Below are 14,705 nucleotides of genomic sequence, written 5' to 3'. Positions count from 1 at the left end.
TCTGTCTCTAGGTTCTGTGTAGGTTCTGTGTCTAGGTTCTGTCTCCTGTTGTCTTGTTACATCTGTATTTATACCAGTTGATTCCAATCCTATCAATCTGTATTCCAAAGGTTAGGGCATTTCTTATCTCCATTCCAGGGAGTAAAGATTATGTAGCTTAAGCATGATTGTTCGTAGTTAAAGTGATTAACTACCCGCCTGGTACTTAGTTAAGGGGTTTTATTCCCTCCCTAACTTCAGGGGAAAATCCCTACCTGGGGAAACAACCTTTCTCAGAGAGGTGACCTTGGTTAAAACACATAGTGCCAAGAAGGTGAGCAAACATATTAGGAACAGTATGCCATATATGCCAGGTCCCTTGAAACAGCAAGGATGGACCAGCTCCTGGCAGTACATAACATTATAATTAATTTTTTGCATATTAACCTTGTATCCTGTGACTTTGCTAACTTCACTTATTAGTTCTAGCTCCTTTTTCCTATTCTTTGAGATGTCCTATATCAATGGTCACACTGAATGCAGTTAGGAGAATGTTATTTCTTCCGTTTCAATCTGCGTGTCTTTTATTTCTTTTTCTTGCCTTATTCCACTGGTTATGCTCTCCAGGACAGCACTGACGAGGAATAAAGGCACCGCGTCCCCTTGCTTTGGTTCTGAAATTAGAGGGAAGGTTTTCAATATTCGGTGATGACATTAGCTGAAGGGTTTCTGTGCACACCCTTTGCAAGATTGAGGAAGTTCCCTTCTCTTTCTGGTTTGTTAAAAGTCTTTTTCATGAATAGATGTTGAATTTTATCACATGCTTCCCCCCTCCCCCATCTATTAGAATAATCATCAGTTTTTTCTTCTTTCATCTGTTGACATGGTAAATTATTTTGATTGATTTTTGAATGTTGAACCAGACTTGCATTCCTAGGATAAATCCCATTGTTCATTCATTCTCCTTTTTGGATATTGTTGGATTGGATTTGCTAATATTTTGTTGAGAATTTTTGTGTCTATATTCATGAGGGACATTGGTCAGTAGCTTTTTTTAAAGCTTTTATATATTCTATTTTAAAGTATATTTTTATTGATATCAGAGAGGAAGGAGCGGGAGGGAGAGATAGAAACATCAATGATGAGAGAGAATCATTGATTGGCTGCCTCCTGCACGCCCCCCACTGGGGATTGAGCCCACAACCCAGGCACGTGCCCTTGACCAGAACGGAACCCAGGACCCTTCTGTCTGCAGGCAGATAGATGCTCTATCCACTGAGCCAAACCAGCCAGGGCAAGTAGCTTTTGTACTTGTCTTTGTCGGCTTGTATGAGGGTAACGCTGGCCTCATAAAAACAGTCCATAGTTTGTATTCTGGAAGAGATTGTATGTGATTGGTATTATTTCTTTCCTAAGTGTTTGGGAAATTTGCCAGGAAACGCCTCTACGTCTGGAGTTTATTGTGCGAAGGCTTTTAACAACCAACTCTTTAATGTGTATGGGACTTTTTTTTATTTTTGAGTGAGTGACTTTTGGCAACTTTTGTCTTTCGGAGAATTTGTCTATTTCACCTATGTCATAGAATTTATGGGTATAAATTGTTTGTAGTGTTATTTATTATCCTTTTAATAGCTATAGGATCTGTAGTGATGTCCCTTTAGTCATCCCTGAGATGGGACCATTTGTGTCTTCTATCTTTTTTTCTTGTGCAGTCCGATTAGAGATCTGTTGATTATTTACAATCTTTTTATAGAGGAAACTGGTTTCATTGATTATTGTCTCCTAATACCTTTCTGTTTTCTACTTCATTGATTTTTGCTGGGGGCACTGCCTGGGATTCTGGGACTCAACCCCAAGAAAGCTCTTCAACGTGGAGAAAAAGAGCCAGCCACCCCCATGTCCCATCCAGCTTGTCCCCTCAGGCTGCCCCGCGGTGCAGCACAGGCCTCAGCCCTCCCGGTGCCCTGGCGGCCACTCGCACCCACAGCCACTCCACCCAGGCCCAGATGAGGGGCTCCTCCCTGCGGCCCTGTGTCCACCCCGAGCAAAGTGATGACGGCGCCGGGAGCCCTCCCCCCGCCCCCCCCCCGGGACCGTGGGCGGCACGTCCTGGTCAGCTCCCCCTGAGCCCACAGACTCCCGTCTAGAGAGAGGACGCTCGCTCCCCATGTCCCGGGGTCAGCGGCCGGCAGGGTCCCGGGCTCAGCAGAAGCTGCAGGGCAGGGGTCTGCCTGTTCGGTCACGGAGGCCGCCGAGAGCTCAGGGAACACCCCGCAGGCGTGGAGGAGTGGTGCGGCCAGCCAGGACCAGCGCCCAGCCACCGCTCCCAGGAGAGCTCAGAACCCCCTCCCCACAGCTCCCCGCACCCACACACACACACACACACACACTGGCCCTACCTCTCTCCTTCCAGGACAGCACCTGGGAGTGTCCCTGAGCCAAGGACACGAGTGGGGGGTTTGTGTTGTTGTTAATCCTCACCCGAGACCGAGGGTATTTTTCCATTGATTTCTAGAGAGGGTGGAAGAGAGCGGGAGAGACACAGAGAAACATCCATGTGAGGGAGACACATCGATTGGTAGCCTCCTGCAGGCGCCCTGACCAGGGCCCGGCCGGGGAGGAGCCTGCAACCTGGGCATATGCCCTTGACCGGAATCGAACCCGGGAGGGAGCCTTTGGTCCGCAGGCCGATGCTCTGTCCACTGAGCCACACCGGCGAGGGCAGGGCTTGGGTGTTTTGGAGGACACACGGCAAGTCCTGAACCAGCAGCTTCACCCGCAGCCGCCGTGACCAGGGCCCTGTGCGTGTGCCACGCACCCCGAGAACAGAGACTCGACAGGGAAGCCACGCGGGAGTCATGGCTTCGCATCATGCACGCCAGCTGAGCGTGTGTGGAGAGGGTTCCGTCACAGAGATTGTACCTCAACGGCTGTCCCTGGCTTCCTGCTCCCCTTTCATGTGACTCTAGGACACGTAACATGCGTGTGGTTCACACACCGTCTGGTCTCGGGGCGCATCTGCCGTCAGGGGCCCAGGAGCGTGGAGGCTCAGAGGCCCGTCCCTGTGCCCAAACCTGGCGTCCCATCTCCCTGCTCTGGGCCCGACTGCCCGGTGCCCTTCCCGTCCTGTGCCCACTGGGCCCAGCCTGGAAGGCAGGAGGGAGGGAGCGGGGATCCCCGCCCGCCCCAGGCCCAGCCCCTACGCCCACGGCTACGAGGCCAGCTGCCCCTTCCCCGACGGACGGACGGACAGACGGACAGACGGACAGGAAATCAATCACCCTCCCACGGCCCGCGAGGGTCCCCTCCGTCGCTGGTTTCGCCTCTCTTTTCGCCTCCTTCTGCCCGGCCGCCTGTCTCCCTCCCTCCCTGTCCTGCCCCCTCCCCCAGCAGCCGGAGCGGAGGAGGAAGCCGTGGCTCACGGTAACAAATCTGCCGCGTTACCCCAAGCCCGTGTTTAGCGGGCGCACGGCAGCAATTCAATCCGAAAGGGGCCGTGTTTTCAGAGCGCGCGGCCCGAGAAATGGATGTTTGTGCTCATCAATCTCGCGGGCGCCCGCGGCTCGGAGAGGTGCCACCGAGAGGGTTCTTCCGCTGATGGATGGGCCGGAGCAGGAGGGTGGGGGTCCCTCACGCGAAGGGCCTGAGAGCTTTAGAGGCGGGCGGCTTCTGTCCCCACCACCCAGCCGAGGTGTGAGCGCCCCCCCCCCCCGGGGCTGGGCCCCCTAACTTCCTCCTCGCTCACAGTCCAGCTCTGCCTGGGGTCGGGGCTCCGCACTCCAGGGCCAGCTCTGCTGACGCCCGTAGGACGTTGGAGGACGGGGACACCCCTGCCTCACGCTGCCCCCTTGGTGGGTCCCCTGCCTCCGGAGAGCTGGACACTGTGGGCCCCACAGCTGATGCGGCAGGGGCTGGGCTCTGAGTGTGGCAGCGTGCGGGGGTGAGGACAGAGCCCCTCGCTGGGCCCCCGCTGGCCTCCAACCAGGGCCCCACGGATGGAAAGTCGCTGGGCACCGGCCCGGAGCTGCCGGCGGCTGGCTGGGCTGGCGGAAAGAGGCCGGCGCCCCACCCTGGGGCCAGCCGTTCACAGAGGACGGCCGGCGGGGGCCAGAGGGCCCAGACTTTGTGGCTCGAGGGCGGAGGGTTCTCGCTGATGGGGCGGGAGGCGGACCCACTTTACAGACAGAACACTGAGGCTGGGGGCCACCGGGCGGGGGGGGGGGGAGCCCCGAGGCGAGCCCACTCCCTGGCATCCCTGGGGTGGCCATCTGACCACTTCCTGGGCGGCTGAAGTTTTCTACATCTGGGGGCGGGCCCCTCACCAGAGCCCACTGCCTTAGCCTTCGCCCCCAGCCCCCGAGCCCCCGGGAATCTCTGATAAGGAAAATCACAACGGCATTCGAATCCGACCCTCCTCTATTCTCTCCTCACCACCACCTAGCATCCACTGCGTGACCGTGCCACCGTGACCCGGTGCCGGGCGCCTGGCCCAACGCAGGAGGCAGGAGCGGGACGGTGGGCAGAGACCGCCCCGCAGCCAGGGACAGCCCAGGGGCAGGGACCCCTAAGCAGGAGAGGAGGGTCCCAGTCCATCCAGGCGTCTCCCGCGCCCTGTGACTTCGGGCACCTGGGCCCCATCGCCAGGCCTCACCTTCCCCATCTGTAAAGTGGGTCTGGAGAGAGACATCAGCAGGACAGCATGGCCTCGGCCCCACTGGACAGAAGGCACTGGAACCAGCTCAAGGACCCTCGTCCTTGCCTGCCTTCGGGGAGACCCAGGCCGGATGGGGCGCACTGGCCTAGGAGCCACGCGCTGGCCTCTGTGCTTGCCTGTCCCCCTGGGAGCGCTGTCCCCAGACCCTGGGAGCTGAGAGCCGGGGACGAGGCCCGGGCACGGCTCTGGACCGAAAAGTAAGTGGAATTTTACACAAAGAGGCTTTTTGTTGTTGTTAATTCTCACCCAAGGATATTTTTCCATTGGTTTTTAGGGAGAGAGAGGGAAAGACACAGAGAAGCATCGATGTGAGAGAAACACATCAACTGTTTGCCTCTTGCACTGGCCCTGACCAGGGCCCGGGCCGGGGAGGAGCCTGCCACCGAGAAACGCGCCCTTGACCGGAATCGAACCCGGGACCCTTCGTTCGCAGGCCGACGCTCTATCCACGGAGCCACACCGGCTGTGACCCCCAGCCGTCCCCCACGAAATGCATCCCCGGGAAGGGCTCGGTGGCAGGAACCAGGAGCCCCGGCCGGACAGCCCGGCAGCCCCCGCCGGCCCAGGGCACCCCCCACCCACGAGACCGCCACCCGCGCATCCAGGGAAAAGTCACGTTCACACGCGGAGGACGGATGGCCGACAACGCTAAGGGGCCAAAGACGAACTCGGAGACCTGTCTGCAGCCCACGCGGCTGGAGGAGACCTGCTGCTGCTGCTGCTGCTGTTTCCAGGTTCCCACGCACGCAGGGACCGCACGCTGTCCCGGGGCGGGGGCGCCACAAAAGCACGACACCAGCTCACTCTTCTGTCCTGTGTTAAACTTTATTGTGTTATTGGCGGTTACAGACGTTCCCATCCCCCCTGTACCCCCCTCACTCAGACCCAGACCCCCCTCCCCGCGGCCATCGCCACACTGTTGTCTGTGTCGATGGGCCGTGCATACCTGTTCTTTCGTTTTTAATGTATTTTTATTGGTTTCAGGGAGGAAGGGGGAGGGAGGGAGAGAGAAAGGTCAATGATGAGAGAGAATCATGGATCAGCCGCCTCCTGCACGCCCCACCCTGGGGATGGAGCCCGCAGCCCGGGCCTGTGCCCCGACCAGGAATCGAACCCTGACCTCCCGGTTCACAGGTCGGCATTCAACCCCTGAGCCACACCAGCCGGGCTGCATATACAGTCTGTCCTCGGGCTAATCCCTCGCCTTCCTCCACCAGCCCCCTCCCCTCCGACGGCTGCCAGTCTGCAATTCACGCGTCACGTCCATGTTTCTGAGGGAAGCGTGGCCGCTGCCACCCGCACGAGCCAAAGCCACACGGGGCCTTCGCTCTGGGTGGGACGCCCCGTCTTGCTCCTGCCCCAGGAAAGCGGGTGTCTGTCCAGAGGTTGGTGTTTTTTGTGGGGAAGATGGTCCAACAGGACACGGGGCGGGCGGGGTACAACGCGAACCCTCGTGGCGATTCGGTCGCGTGCACATCTCACGCCAGGTGATGTGAAGTAAGCGTGACCCGGCGACGCTTACACACGCGGGGCAGGGCTCCGACGCCACGGCGTTGGCACGGCTGGTCTCGGGGGTCCGGCTGGTTCTCTTCCCACTTTCCCTTCTTCCTATTTCTCGTATAATGAACGTTTGATCTTTTTCATGAAAACCAGACACGGAAACTCACACTTCCCCGGAGCTCCCGGGAGCCCGGCCACGCGTATCTGTGAGCGTGTCTGTGGGCGGCCTCGGATCTGCAGGTCCGCCCCCCCGCCCCGGGCCCTCGCCTGTGGGTGACACCTGACTCACGGCCCCGGCCCCGAGGGTGAAACTGGAGCCCAGCTGCAACCCGGGCCTCCGGGGCCGCCGGGCGCGTCCCCAGCTCAGTTACGCGGTGGCCGCGGGACCCGCCGGGTGACCCCGTCTCGCCAGGGAACCGAAGCTCAGCCTTCAGGGCCCAGCACCCGATCTCCCCCACCCCACCCCACCCCCAGGCGGGACCTGGACCCCGCGGGCGGGCGCAGGGCCGGGGCCGCCTCCCAGGTCACTGCTGGGAAGGAAGTGGCCTCAGCCCACACCTGTCCTTCTGAGACCCCCGAGCACGAGGTCAGCCCGGCACGTCCATGCGGCTGTCCAGGGACCCAAAGTGACAAGAGGTTGCGGGGGAGGTGCTTGCTGAGCCCCTCTGAGCATCGCCAGGAGCTCACTCCATCCCTCACCTGGCCCCCAGGTGTGAGCTGGCCCCCAGGTGTGAGCTGGCCCCAGGTGTGAGCTGGCCCCCGGGTGTGAGCTGGCCCCCGGGTGTGAGCTGGGCCCCGGGTGTGAGCTGGCCCCCGGGTGTGAGCTGGCCCCAGGTGTGAGCTGGCCCCCAGGTGTGAGCTGGCCCCAGGTGTGAGCTGGCCCCCGGGTGTGAGCTGGCCCCCAGGTGTGGGCACTGGCTCTCCCCTCCCTGACTCCTCACACCTGAGCCAGGGCAGTGGGGGAACTGGTTTGGGGGCAGGGGGCGGCCAAGTGTTGGACACACCGAGCTGGGGGTGCCCGCAGACACCAGGGGCAGGCTCGGAGGGAGGCGTGGGGTCTGCTGGCACTCGGACACCTAGGAGAATGGCAACCCCGAGACTGCGGGGTCCTGGTGAAGGGGTCCCGGAGGCCCCGTGGAGGCCGGAAGGGTGAGGAGCGGGGTGACCCCGTGCCCCACCACCCAGAGGTCACGGGGACTTTGGAGGAGGGGCCGCGAGCTCGGGGGAGGGTTCCTCTGCCAACAGGGCCGGGGCCGGGCTGCAGGGCCCACCCGCTCAGCCCAGGCCGCCGGCGGATGCAGCCAGGGCACCGCCGCACAGACCTGTCCCCCAGGAAGAGGAGCTCTCAGACCAGAACCCCGAGGTCAAGGGGCCGAGTGTGGAGGCCGCTGGCTCCCAGCTGAGCAGAGGCTCCAGGCCAAATACGTGAGGGTCGAGCAGGAGAGGAGAGGGCACCCCTGGCTGTGGGCGTCAGCCCTGCAGGAGGTGGAGGGGGTGCTGGCTGGAGGGGCAGCTGGCCTGTCTGCAGGGCCCGCAGCAGCCCCTTGGAGGCCAGGACTCCTGCTCGTGCGGCCCAGCCTGAGGCTCCGGGCAGAGGCTGGGCCGTGTGCCTCTCACTGGGGCTGGCACCGGGCAAAGCACACAGTAGGTCTTCAACACTCACAGGCCCCTGAACGTTCACAACGGCCGCTTGGCGAGGTCTTCCTGTGCGTCTCCCAACAGCCCTGCAAGGCGAGCTGCTTCCACCCCCAAGTCACAGGTGAGGGGTGTGGGGGCGCCCCCCAGGCTCCCAGAGTGAGGCCTGGCGATGCAGGGCAGCAGGTGGGAGCGAGGAGCCACGCCCACTTCCTGGCTCATGCCCCGCCCCTCCCTCCTCAGGGCCGCTCCTCTCTGAGCGCATCCATGGCCACGGGTGCTGCCCGAGGGGTGGAGTTTGGGAAACGCTGGGAGCAGAGGGAGCGGGACTCTCCGTGCAGGTGCCTCAGGCCTTCAGCCCTGGACGCTGGCCTCGGGGCGCCGAGTGGGGTTCCCAAAACATTTGGCCACAGGTGGCCCGGACCCCGTGGTGGGAGGGGTGGCCCGGACCCCGTGGACGGACGCCTGGGTTCCGTTAGAGTAGGGCCAGCCTGGGCCCGAGCTGCCTTCAACCCCCTCCCGGTGCCCTCTAGCTGGGGTCCTCTCTGAGCCTCAGATCCTCCTCTGTTCTGTGGAGAGAGGAGCCCAGGTCCCAGGAGCAGGAAGCCGGGTGTGTGGACGGGAGGGCTGAGGCGCACCTTGGCGTGTGGTGATGTCTTTCATCATCTGTCTCCCATCCTGGAACCCCGAGGCCTGAGGCCGGAGGTGGAAAACCCGCCACAAGCACGCCGCCTGTCGCCTGGTCACGTCCCCCCACCCCCGTCTCTGCAGCCACGGCCAGGCTCCTGGGAGAGGGGCAGATGCCAGCCCCACACGGCAGGAGCCGAGACCACAAACATGGCGGGCGGATGCTCTGCCCCTGCCCCTGGGCCTAAGGCAGCCGCCGCCCGAGAAAGCGCTGAGTGAGGGGCGCCGGCTCCTGGAGGGGTGGCCGGGAGCCCCCCCTCCCACAGGCCCGCAGGCCGCCGGCCAGATATTTACATCCTGAAGGAGGGCGGCCGTGCGTGGTCCCCAGAGCTTCCTGCCCACGGGCCACGGGGCCAGGGCAGGACCGCGCTCAGAGGCCGCCCCGGTCACGCGAAAGAGGCCCCCGGCCAAGTGCCAACCCTGGGAACGCGGCGGCCCCCGCCCTCCGCACGTCCGGGGTCAGCGGTCACTTATTAATAGCAGCTCCTTGACCAGAGGCCTCTCCCCCGGCGGTCAGCGCCCTCCCTGCAGGCCCGGCCAAGGGACCCAGGGACGTCCCTCAGAGGGGCCCCGGGAGTGACGGGCCCTCACCTCCCAGCCCGCAGGACACGCGGGGGGGCGGGAGGGGGGAGCGGGAGCAGCCTTCAAACCGAGTGACCCCCCTTCCCCCTCCTCCCCCTCCCCCATCCACACTTCATAGCAGCTCTCGGGCAAAGAGAGACCGCACTCTGTCCCGGAGTGACGTCCACCCTCAGAAAGGCTCGGCCAAATCGTCACAAGGAATGTCCTGCTTCAGGCCACCGAGCCCGTGGACACAGAAACACCTGGGACATCAGTCACCAGACAGGACTCCCCTGGACCGGCCCTGGCTCCCTGCACAGCGAGCGCCGGGGGAGACCCTGGAGCAGGCAGCACGGCTCCTGGCCGTCCCCCGCGGCCCTGGGGCACCCAGGACAGGGAACCGGGTAACGAGTGCCCGTCGCAGAGATGCAGGGACCGTGCGCCAGGGGGTGCTGCAGTGACCAGGTGCCCCACGTGTGACAGAGAAAAACCGGCCTTGGAGAGAATGAAGCATCGCCTCCACCTGGAGATTCTGCATGTCACCCGCCCAGCAGGACCCGCCCCGCCACGTGGCCTCCAGCCCCGGCACCTCCCAGCGCCTCCCGGTGCCTCTGGGAGCCCAAGAGCCCCGGCTCCAGACCCCAGAGCCTGCTGCGCCTGGGTGCCCCCTCCAGGCGTCCTGCCGGTGTCCTGAGCCTCAGTCTCTCCGTCTGGAAAATGGGACCATAACGGCCACAGGCCCATCTACTGGGCTGAGCTGCAGGGCCACCGGGGAGGGAACTGAGGCACCGGCCGTCAGGCGGCTCGCCCGCAGCCGCAGACGCCAGACTGGAGCTGAGACGGTTGGCTTTGCTCCAGGGGCCGAGGGGAGAGCCGGTGAGATGCCCGGGCTGCTTCCTCCATCACCACCGCACGGACCCTGAGAGGTGCGGCCCCGCCCCCTGGTGGACGCTTCTGGGATTGCCCAGCGTGGCGCCCCAAAAAGGCACGTTCCCCACCCGGAGAGGAGCCACTGACTGGGGGGGATGCCCACTGACTGGGGGGCAGCAGGACAGGGGGTGGCAGACAGGGGCACCCAGAGGGCCTGGTCTGCGTGGTGGCCTTCGGCAGTGGCCTTGAGGCTGACCCTCTGGGCCCCGGCAGTCGCTCTGAGAGGCTGTGACAGCCCAGGAGGGTCCTGATCACCGGCTTTCCGCTCCAGAACCAAAGTCCTCGGGGCCTCTCCCTGTTCCTGGGAATGTCCCTCTCTCCCCTCCCGGAACCTGGGGAGGGCCTCAGGCCGGGGGGCCAGCAGGCAGGTCTGCGAGCTGGAGGTGAGCAGGGGGCAGGCTCCCCGAGTGCCGCCACCCCCTCCCTCCCCGCCACGGACGCTGCCAGCAAAGGGTGGCGCCAGGAGAACCTCCCCGACAAGATCAGCTCTAACCACCACCGAGTCCCTAACGTGCGGGGTCCTGCGGCCCCACGTCCGCGTGACCCTCCCTCCCGGCGGCCGAGAACTCCGAGGTGCAGAGCGAAGGCCGCCCTGGGCCAGCCCCGCGGCTGGGGAGGAAAATGCCCACGGGTGGGGCCCCAAACTGGCCGCGGGCTTCCGGGCAGCTGAGCCCCGACACCTGCATTTCTCCAGGCCCCACAGACTCCGCCAGGGTCCGGAAAGCCCTGGAGGTGAGACTGGAGGTGAGACTGGACGTGCGCACTCAACACCCTGGTGCCAGGCGGGCAGGAGGCCAGATGGACGAGCTGGGCCTGCAAACCCAGAGGCTGCGCCAGGGGGCGGCCTCGAGAGGGCCGCCATTCCGCCGTCCCCTCCTCTCCTTCCCTTCCCTTCTCTTCCTTTCCCTTCCCTTCCCTCTTTCCCCTCCCGCACTTTTCCCCTTTGGAGAACAGGCCTAGACCAGCGATGGCGAACCTAGGACACGCGTGTCAGAGGTGACATGCGAACTCCTTTTTCTGGTTGATTTTTCTTTGTGAAATGGCATTTAAATATATAAAATAAATATCAAAAATATAAGTCTTTGCCCTGGCCGGTTTGGCTCAGTGGATAGAGTGTCGGCCTGTGGACTGAAGGGTCCTGGGTTCGATTCCGGCCAAGGGCACATGCCCGGGTTGTGGGCTCGATCTCCACTGTGGGGCGTGCAGGAGGCAGCCAATCAATGATTCTCTCTTACCATGGATGTTTCTATCTCTCTCTCCCTCTCCCTTCCTTTCTGAAATTAATAAAGAAATATGTTTTAAAAAATAAAAATATATATATAAGTCTTTCTTTGCAACTATGGTTGCAAATATCAAAAAATTTCTACATGTGACACGGCACCAGCGTTAAGTTAGGGTTTTTCAAAATGCTGACAGGCCGAGCTCAAAAGGTTCGCCGTCACTGGCCTAGACAGACGACCGAATGCCACTGGCCCTGCCCTCATTCTTGCAAGCTCCGCGGCCTGCGGGCAGCTCCTCCTTTACCAGGTGGTGGATGGGGGCCCTGGCCGGGTGGCCCAGTGGGTTGAGCATTGCCCGGTGCACCAAACGGTTGTGGGTTCGATTCCCAGTCAGGGCACGTGCTGGAGGCAACTAATCAATGTTTTTCTCTCAAAATCAATAAAAAATGTTTAAAAAACATATCCTCCGGTGAGGATAAAATGATAATAAAAGGGGGTGGGGAGGAGTCTGCAATTCCATTAACACAGAATTTCCCAGACACAGGGCACCCGAGTCCTCCAGCGGAGGACACTGGGGACGCGCCGCCCGGGGGCCGCCGACAGGTGTCCCTCCTGGCACCAAGGCTGCCAGCTCGCTAACACGGACCCAGGGCGTCACTTGTGGGGCCTGGTGACCAAAATAAACTGACGAACAAAACTGGCCCCAAGGCACGGAGCCTGGGGCAGGCTGAGACCTCGGAGGGGAGGGGTTGCAGGGACGGGAAGAGATCAACCAAAGAACATGTATGCCTGTATGCATGGCCCACGGACACAGGCGACAGCGTGGGGAAGGCCTGGGGAGGGGGATTTTTTTAATCCAGGACAGTCCGGGGCCATCACAGTAGCACCGACCCAGAGTTTATTCAACAGACACTCGGGAGCACCAGGTCCGAGCAGGCATCGGCTCTGCCCTGAGGCCGCGACGCAGGGGCCGGTGTCTGCTGGGGCTCGCGTCCTGGCGGTCACACAGGTCAGTGCGGATCCCACCGGGGAGGGACCCTCTGCCTTCCCACGTCTTGGTCTTTATCCCTCAGTCCCCAGAGCAAAGACAGGCTGCGGGATGGGGGGGATGGGGGGGGGGGCCAAAAGCGTTCCTGAATGCAGACCCCTAGGCCTGCTCCAGACCCCAGACTCGGGGGGAGGGGCCTGGAGTCAGCATGTTGATCTCAGGTGCTGGCTTTGCGTCCTAAAGCCCGAGGCCTGGTCTGGGGCCCTTCTGTGCACGCCCATGGGGACCAGGAGCTGCAGCTCCAAAGAAGGGGAGGCCCATCGTGGCCTGGCCACGGGCAGGACACGTCGCTGGGACCCGGCACCCCCGTGGAACCCCGCCTGTGACCAGATCCCAGGGGCCCAGGCCTGAGGCGGGCACTGGGATCAGGGGCCCCCATGTAAGACTCGCCGGGCCTCACCCACAGCCCGGCCTCACCCACAGCCGGGCCCACACCCACCTGTTGCCCCGGCGGAAGTGTGATTTTGCACAATTAGCCAACCTCTTTGGCCTCTCTGTGGCTTCAGCTGTGAAGTGGGGGTGCCGATGGCCGCTTCCTCGTGGGACGTGGGAGTGAAGTGAGACACTTGTGAGGGCCCCCCGGGCCTTGCACACAGTAGGTGCTCGGGGAGAACTCCGGCGCCACCTTCCTCACAGCCTCTGCCCTTGGGCGCCCAGGCCTCCGGCCCCCAGGACGCCCTCCGTCCTGCTCTCACCTCGTTTCTCTCCGCACGAGCCCTGCCAAGGCGGGCGGTCTCCTGTGCAGCCGGGGGCCCGCCACCTGTCACTCGCGAGCTCACCTGGACCTCCCCACGTGCCCGCCCAGCGCGCTCCGCCACCCCTGCGGCCCACGGCCCTTCTGTGTTGTCTATGCACACGTGTGTGGACACCTAGTTGTGCACGGACACGGGATTCTGCACACGTGGGCGTGCCCGCACGTGTGCACAGGTACATGCACACACGTGCACGCACGCATGCACGTCCTGCGCGCACACGCCAGTCTCCCGCGGCCGCACGCACCGCAGCACACGCGGGCCGCCCGGGGACGCGCGCCCGCCGCCGTCGGGAGGCCCCGCCTCGCCGCCTGGGGATGGGCCGCGGCTCGCGCGAAAGAGGCAGGCGGGAGCCGTGCGGCCCGCCGTCTCCCCTACGGCACGGCCAGCACCCGAAGCATCGGATTTAAATCTTAAAACCCCGAGGAAAGGGCGGGCGGGAGAAGCGGGGGCCAGCTCCGCGCACTGACCCGGCTGCGGCTCGAACCCAAGGCCCCAAGACAGCGCCGGGCATGCGCAGAAGCTGAGAAGGGCGGGCGCGGAGCGCGGGCGGGCGACGTGCCTCACGTCCCAGCGCCCCGAACACCCACAGTTCCAAGCGCTGGGCCGCGTCCGGAAGTCCATGGAGCCGAGCTTCCTTCCTCGTCCTCTGATTCGCTACAAACCACTTCCATTTCCGCAGAAAATTCCGAGCCAGTTCCCGACCGTTCGAGAGTCGTGTTGCTGTTTTGTTTCCGGGGGAATCTAGTTTGATGTAGGACGCGGGACTTCCGGGTGTTCCTCTCAGCCTTTGATTGGCTGTACTTATGCATATATTAGAGCACGAAAAAAAGAGGTTTTCCACACGCTAAAACGAATATGGGCGGTTTTAGTGTAGACAGTGTGCTCCCTGTAGGATGTGAGTGCTCTCTCTCGTATCTCTGAGGCATGTACATAAAGTCACCATGACCGAAAAGTGATGGAAATGGAGGGCTTTAAATAGCCATCGACGCCATGCCTCATTCGTGTTGTATGAAAGGAGAGAAGGTTAGCACTCCCCTTGACAAGGATGGAAGAGGCTCTCGGGCCTAACAACACGCATACGGTTAAGGCATTGCCACCTACTTCGTGGCATCTAACCACTGTTTTTTACTTTTCTTCTGCCCCGAGCACAGTGGACCATGTGACTAACAGACCTACCTGCGTGCACAGGCCTGTGGTGATGCACCCATGGGTGGTGCACAGACACGTGACTGCTTTGCTCTTTGAGCTGCGTGTCATTCCACTGACATGAGCACACTGCCTCCGGACGTCCCTCCTTCGTGCACACCAGCCTTTGGATGGGGTAGTTCGTCTGCCAGGAAGAACTGCCACCTTGACTTGGGCCAAAAAAATAAGAGGGCTCGCTGGTGCCCTCGGTGCAGGCCCTCTGCCTCTGGTGTCTCAGCCATTGCCCAACATACAGGGAGCTGGGCGACACCTACAGAGACGCCACAGCTGTGCCAGGGGAAATGACTGTTGCCCGGTGGGTTTCCACCACTCCTGCCAGTTTTGAATCCATTTGCAAATTCACTTCAGCATGTGTACACGGACATGTGTATACATACTTCTGGTTGCTTTGTGTTTCCTATGTAGGTTGGTGTTTGAATTCTGAATTGGTGGTGACAATTCCAGCCACGGAGCTTCTGGGCGGCAGGGGC

The 14,705-nt window shown here is 62.0% G+C and overlaps 1 non-coding gene across 1 annotated transcript; it reads left to right on the top strand.

Moving 5' to 3' along the window:
* The first annotated feature begins 14,030 nt into the window (after positions 1-14,030).
* On the top strand, positions 14,031-14,156 carry LOC132212920 (U6atac minor spliceosomal RNA). The gene has a single exon (XR_009447855.1). It is a non-coding gene; the product is annotated as a U6atac minor spliceosomal RNA (small nuclear RNA).
* Positions 14,157-14,705: the final 549 nt, after the last annotated feature.

This window comes from Myotis daubentonii, chromosome 11 (assembly GCF_963259705.1).
Source record: "Myotis daubentonii chromosome 11, mMyoDau2.1, whole genome shotgun sequence".
Taxonomy (NCBI): Eukaryota; Metazoa; Chordata; class Mammalia; order Chiroptera; family Vespertilionidae; genus Myotis; species Myotis daubentonii.
This window is presented reverse-complemented; position numbering and strand designations above follow the sequence as displayed.